The sequence below is a fragment of the Macrobrachium rosenbergii genome, chromosome 7 (assembly GCF_040412425.1).
Source record: "Macrobrachium rosenbergii isolate ZJJX-2024 chromosome 7, ASM4041242v1, whole genome shotgun sequence".
Classification (NCBI taxonomy): domain Eukaryota; kingdom Metazoa; phylum Arthropoda; class Malacostraca; order Decapoda; family Palaemonidae; genus Macrobrachium; species Macrobrachium rosenbergii.
The window spans coordinates 38,154,881-38,162,380 of record NC_089747.1 but is presented as its reverse complement, the minus strand read 5'-3'; the positions used below and the strand labels follow the sequence as shown (position 1 = coordinate 38,162,380).

General features: G+C 36.5%; 1 long non-coding RNA gene across 2 annotated transcripts in view; it reads left to right on the top strand.

Annotated features, from left to right (window-relative positions):
• Positions 1-7,500, top strand: part of LOC136840309 (uncharacterized) — a 132,648-nt gene that overhangs the window by 92,654 nt on the left and 32,494 nt on the right. For both annotated transcript variants that reach the window (XR_010853578.1, XR_010853579.1), the window contains exon 2: positions 2,101-2,301. This is a non-coding gene — a long non-coding RNA (uncharacterized lncRNA). The remainder of the gene's footprint in view (positions 1-2,100; positions 2,302-7,500) is intronic.

Sequence of the window (7,500 nt, the reverse complement as noted above, 5' to 3'; positions counted from 1 at the left end):
ATTGATTATAGCTACTAAAACTGGCGTCACGACACCTAGGTTATTGACACCGAGAGAGAGAGAGATGCGAAACCTATCTTCATAACTGCTTCTGTAAACTTCTCCAAATTCAGACATAAGGAATGATCGAAAACTTTTTCGAGAGAGAGAGAGAGAGAGAGAGAGAGAGAGAGAGAGAGAGAGAGAGAGAGAGAGAGAGAGAGAGTTACAAAACCAACCTCCAAAACTATTTCTGGTAATTTTTTAAGAAACTCAGTCATAAAGACACGCAGACGCATGATCACTGATTACGGAAAGGAGCTTCATTCATAACAGAGAAAGGTATCAATTTCTCCCAGGGCCAATATTCGGCCTCAATGCCATGTTCTATATTCTGCCCACCTTCCGTGAGGGTGCTGGGAATTCATTCCTCCACATTTGCTCCAGAAACTGAATTGTGGTCCGCTTGGTCGAATTGGTTTTTGTGGGTGAATGCCATTGATTGTAGAAATCTCTTGTGATTCGTTTCTTTTTTCAAACTGGATGTCAGATATTCTAAATACCAAGTTGCTGAGGGGGAATGCTTCTCTTTGTTAATTCATTATATATGTATATGTATTTATATATAAATATATACATGTGAAATATTTTCTGTGAAAACAGAATTCCATCAAATATAAGGGAGCCCTTACAAACGCCAAAATGTGGAAAATAAAGGCTATATTTCAGAGACCAAACTGTCTCTCTCCTCAGGCAAATAGTGAATGAGAAAAAGTTACAGAAAAGCGGTATTTATACCAGAAGGTCCATGGGTCAGCCGTGTGTGTATGTATGTATTTATGTATATACTGTACATACTGTATATATGTATACATCTATATGTATACATCTCTCTCTCTCTCTCTCTCTCTCTCTCTCTCTCTCTCTCTCTATATATATATATATATATATATATATATATATATATATATATATATATATATATATATATATATATATATATATATATATACATATACATACATCATAAATTAACAAAGAAAAGCATTCCCCCTCAGCACCTTGGTATTTTAAATATCTAACCTTCAGTTTGAAAAGATACAAATCACAAGAGGGTCTATAATCGCCGGCACTCACCCAAAAAAACCAATTCGACCAACCGGACCGCAATTCAGTTTCTGGAGCAAATGTGGAGGAATGAATTTCCAGCAGCCTCACGGAAGGTGGGCAGAATATAGAACATGGTAATGAGGCCGAATATTGACCCTGAGAGAAATTGATACCTTTCTCTGTTACGAATGAAGCCCCCTTCCGTAATCATTGATTATACGTCTGCGTTCCTTTCTTCCGATCATTCTTTATGACTGAATTTCGTGAAAGATGCCAGGAATAGTATTGAAGGTTGGTTCTCTCTCTCTCTCTCTCTCTCTCTCTCTCTCTCTCTCTCTCTCTCTCTCAAGTAAGTTTTCGATCATTCCTCATCACTGAATTTCAAAAAGTTATCCGAAGCAGATTTGAATACTGCCTTCTCTCTCTCTCTCTCTCTCTCTCTCTCTCTCTCTCTCTCTCTCTCTCTCTCTCTCTCTCTCAGATAATTTTTCGATCATTCCTCATGACTGAATTTCTTAAACGTTTAACAGAAATAGTTTTGAAAGTTGTCCTCGTACCTCTCTCTCTCTCTCTCTCTCTCTCTCTCTCTCTCTCTCTCTCTCTCTCTCTCTCTCTCTCTCTCTCTCTCTCTCTGTTTAATAAGATGATTAGAATTATTCATAAGAAATTACCTTTAAATTCTCACCCTATAAATAACCCTCGTATTCAAATATATCTCTATATTGCAACTTATGATGAAAAAAATATGATATTAATAACATGTACTGATTAAGTAAATGATACTTTGAATGCTTTTTTTTACATAAAATAAAGGAAAAGTTGAATGCTTTTTTTTACGTAAAATAAAGGAAAAGTTGAATGCTTTTTTTATATAAAGTGAAGGAAAAGCAATGAATAAAGACTACAAAATCCCTGAATAAAAATTGTGAAATTTGCATATCAAATTTTGCTTTGTAAATATACAAAGCCTTTGATTATAAGTTGGTTAATTTAATACCTTTGTATTTACAGGTTCAGTATCTTCCTCATCTTCAAGTGTCTAACTGGATGAAGAAGAAGGACTTTGGAAACCTGTGATGTGATGGATTCATCGAGATTTTAATATTACTCTTGATACAATTGAGTGCCATCTATGTACATCGAGGCTCGGAGATTATTAATTGAAAATGCAAGTCTCAAGAGAATATTATTTCTACATGTCATAGACGAAAGGTGAATATATTCGTAAATTTCAAATTCTGTGGGAACTAAAAAAAAAAAATATTTATATATGTAAAAATGAAATGGTCCCTTGCAAGTCTACAGAGAAAATAGTGTCCATTTATCAAACAGGAAATGTGAATATATTCGTATTTATCAGCCTTAACCGAAAAAAATTTTTAACTTCAAATACTGTGGGAACTCAAAAAAATAAATATTTATATATAACTAAAAATGAAATGGTCCTATTTCTACTTAACTAGAGATAGGAAACTTTAAGAGACTCTGTTTTCCAACACTTGTCAACACCAAAAGAAAATGTCGCCTTCGGACTGTATCTATTAGAATATCTATTAGGCGGAAAACAATACCAATCTATTAGACGGAAAAACAATACCAAATTTATCCCCCTCTAACCCAGGTACCAGCAAGGAAAACAGATCTAGGTATTTGGAACCGTACCTTGTCCCGGAAATCAGTTACCCAGGTTTTGGTGAAGTTCCACAACTCGCCACGTATTTAACCTGTCACTATTTGGGCGAGAAGGTTAGAGTGTTTCCCAAGAGTTTACGGGGCTCTCACCAAAAGTTCATCTGTGATTGTAACCCACAGACTCCTGCGAGAGATTCTGGTGCAGAAGCTCTCATCGAAGAAGACGAGACTCGACGAGAACAGACGGGTATCTCTAAGGCATCCCGTGTGCCTGAAGATCATTATTTTGTTGACTGGGCAACGCTGCCAGCAGGATCAAATAGCAAGAGAAGCTCTCCAGTTAGAGCGTCTAAAATGAATCGTGTGATTTTGAGGTCTGCGTCGTTACCTACAAACGCTTTGCAGAAACCGAACATGGGTGATTACAAGAAGATAACTGCTTCCCATCATTTGATATCCAGTTCACTGGAAAAATCAGCTTTAACAGGGAATTCACACAAACCAAGAACATTCCATCCTAAGCAGAAAGCCCTTTCTCAGGATCATCTGATGTCAAGCTCACCAGAGAAATTAACCTCTGCAAACAATGTACAAAAGACGAAGAAATTTACCCCAAATCGCAATTCAATATACCATCACCTAACACCCAGTTCACCTAAAATGTGTTCCACGCAAAAAGCGCAGAAATCAGACCACTTCACGCTTGAACAAAGAACTATTTCGCATAATATCACACCCGCCTCGCTCTCCAAAAACGACAAGGCGCCTGGCAACATGAAAAGCACCCTGTTTTCTACCACTTTCTACAGAAGATCTCAGAGAAGTAGAGGTCTACCTGTATTTGTAAGCTGTAGAAAAAGTTTGAAAGCCCATGTTAACAGTAATCGAACTCAAAAAGGATTTATCACAGCTGAAACTGCTTTGTTGGAACAAATTCCTCATGGAAATATTCTTGTGACTGCTGAGAGTGGCGAAGAGGCTCATTTAGATTTAGTTTGTGAAGAGAGTGCACCACAAGGGTTACCCTCTAGTCGAAGTTTTCAAACCGGATCAGACAATGATAATGATGTAATATGGTCACAGGACAGTGAAAAGCTTAAAAAGAACCTAGTTAATAGTGAAAACGTTCAGCGGAGTCTAATTAGTGGTGCAAATGGTCTAAGGAATATAGTTAGTAGTGAAAATGTTCAGAAGAATCTAGTTTGTAGTGAAAACGTTCAGCAGAGTCTAGTTAATGGTGGAAATAGTAAAAGGATTCTAGTTGATAGTAAAAACGTCCAGAAAAGTGTAATTAATGGTGAAAATAGTAAAGGAAACTTAGTTAATGGTGAAAACGTTCTGCAGAATCTAGTTAGTAGTGAAAATGATGAAAAGAATCTTGTAAATAGTGAAAACGTCCAACTAAGTTTAATCAGTGGTGCAAATGGGCCAGGGATTCTAGTTAATAGTGAAAATAGTCAAAAGAATTTAACTAGCAATAAAACTTTGAAGACTAACTCGATACAGAATGAATATGCTCGCGGGAACTCACATGACTACGAAAACGACCAAATAAATTCAACATCCAGCCATGCAAATATGCGAATAGATTCAACAAGCAGTGGAAATGTAGGAATAGATTCAAGCCGCAGCAGAAATGCCAGAATAAATTCAAGTATCAAGGAAAGCGTCAGAAGAAACCCAAATAACACAGCTGTCAGGAATCCAGCCAGCCTCAAGAGAACCCAGAGTGAGACAGAGCGGGTGGGAGAGGGAAGACCCACCCCAGAGCATGAAATTTGTGAAAGTGTCAAGACACGTCCAAAAAGTGTAAAAAGTGATCAAATGAATGAAATTACGAATGAAAGTGCTTTAATGAAAGTTGTTAGTGGCGAAAATGTTAAAATAAATTCATTAACGAGTACTGAATATAATGAAAAGATGAGAAGTATAGGAGATAATGTACCAGTTACAACAATGACTCACGACAGTGAGAGGATTAGAGCAAGTTCTGAAAACGGCAAAAACTCTCAGTTGGTTTCACCTAAAAGTGAAAGTAACCTAATGATTCCAGAAAACAACGACACTGACAGAAACAAATCACTTCAGAATGAAGATTTACCAAAATTCCCGTCACCTATTGCCAAGGGAATCGACGAAGATTGAAAATGTTCAGCCTTTGGAAGATTTCAGACAAACACAGGCCTTAGGAGATGATCTTCATTCAGTTATCAAAAGTGGAACCACAGAGAAAAATCATTTTAGTCCAAGGCAAATACAGACAGGGCCAGGTGAAGTTTTAGAAAATCATTCGAATTCTCAAGACAAAGACTTAATGATAGATTCACCGGACAGTGAAACAGTTAAAAAGAATCTAGGCAGTGACGAAAACGTCCAGCAAAGTCTATTTGGTGGTGACAATGGTCAAAGGAATCTAGCTTATAATGAAAATATTCAGACGAATGTGGTTAGCAGTGAAATTATTAAAATTAACCTGTTAAAGAATGAAAATATTCAAGAGAATTGCGAAAATGTACCACATGCGAATCTAAAACGTGCAGAAAATGAACCTAACCCTAAAAATATTTCATGTCAAAAAACACAAGGTGGAGAGAACTTCAAGGAAAATGTAATCAGCAGCTTCTCTAAATGCAAGACATGCAGACATCACAATTCCAATGCTTCCACTTACAGGTCTTCGGATACAGCCTCTACCTCACCATCCAGCAGGTACAGTTACGAATATTACGCGGAACAGCACCCAATGTCAGGTGTGCCCAGAGATTCTCACGAATTCTACGAACACCTCAAAAAGAACAAGATATTCACTCCTTCGGGGAGCAAACTGCCATACAGATGTATTTCCAGACAGTTTTCAATATGTCCTGCAGAACCAGAGACGTCCATATATCAAGGAAAAGTGACTTCGAATGGAAATAAAGGTCGTGGAAATCAGCTTGTTTGCGATTACATTAACCTTCACAGCAAATCTCTAGAGGCAGAGGATTCTACGTTAGAGGAACACGGGAGGTTTGTATCCACTGGGCAGCAATGCAGGAGTGATAATGCATTTCGAAAAACTGCACAAGGGAAAGTGAAGCCATTCTGCAGCGTACTACACAGGCTGAATGTCAGTTTTGCCAGACAGAACAACAAAAAGCCCAATTACCATCCTGGAGCACATGAAGAAAATAAGAAAATTCCTAAAACTACCGAAACAGACCCGAACTTAAAAACACCATCGCATCTAGACGTGATGAAATCCAACAGGGAATTCCTCTTGAAGTTAGCAGAATGCGAGAAGTATACTGCCGAAACATCGTCTCACATCGCCAGCGGTGCCCAGCACATCAAAACCAACAGAATCCTTCACGAAGTCTCTTCTTTCCTCATCTGGGACTACGCCAGCAACCTCTGCAGGAAGAGGAACAGCAGAACTAACAATTCGTCTACCACAGTGGTTCTCGACCAGGGAGGGATTCCCCCTTAGGGGAGAATGTCAGGGTTTCAGTGTCGATTCGAGTGATGGGAATCAACGTGCTTTTCAATCCTTCGTAGTTGAAATATTCACAACTCGGACATTACTTCATGTCATTCTGCTGTTGGGACCCTTACTGAGTTTTCTTATGCTATGGTTTTCTTGTAACGTAGAGTATAAGATAAATTTTTATTATCTTATTAATTTTTTTTTATGAGTAGGATATGATCATTGACATTTTGTATAAGTATAGAAGTAAGCTAAAATGTTTATGGAGAAGCTGAGGTAATTGTGAAGTCTGTGACAAAAATAAATACCTTAATATAATTCTATTATATATATACATATATATATTATATATATATATATATATATATATATATATATATATATATATATATATATATATATATATGTATATATATATATATGTATGTATGTATGTATATATGTATATATAATGTATATATATATGTATATATATATATATATATATATATATATATATATATATATATATATATACATAAACATATACATATGTATGTGTGTATGCATGTGTATATATATATAGTATATATAAACAGTATTAATGTGGTTCCTTCTATAGCTGCTGAAAACGCCGATGTGGAAATCAGTAATCTTAGAAGTGCCCAGTTCGGGGACTATACTCCTCCTCCTCCTCCTCCTCCTCCTCCTCCTCCTCCTCCTCCTCCTCCTCCTCCTCCTCCTCCTCCTCCTCCTCCTCCTTCTTCTTCTTCTTCTTCTTCTTCTTCTTCTTCTTCTTCTTCTTCTTCCATCAACGCTGATCTAAAGGTTTATCCATTTCTCTTCTTCATCATAAAGGACAAATTTCCTTATTCCAACTGTGAGAAATAGACAACTTGTCAACTGGTACCTAAGAATAACAGTTACCAGCATATAAGTGTAATCAATAAATGTTCTGATAACAATTAAAGATTTCATTTCTTTTTATGATATTCTTATCTTGATCTGTTCATTTCCTATCCTATGTAGTTACTAAGATGTTTACATACCTGGATGCTATTTTTAAATTATTGGGGTGTCCAAATAAAGTGTGTGAAAACCCATTGCTACCCTTATACAATTCTCCTCGTGTTTTAATCATTTTCTTATAATTTTATATATTTATTTGTTTATTTGTTAATTTATTTTTTTTCCTTTTTCATAAGCATTCTCTTCTTTCTGCATTTCCCATTACCTTCTATTACTTCTTTCTAATAAGGACCATATCTTTTGGAAGCTTGAGTTTCAAGTCAGTGACCCCTATGGTGGGCTTGTTCCATATGGATAGGGTTCAT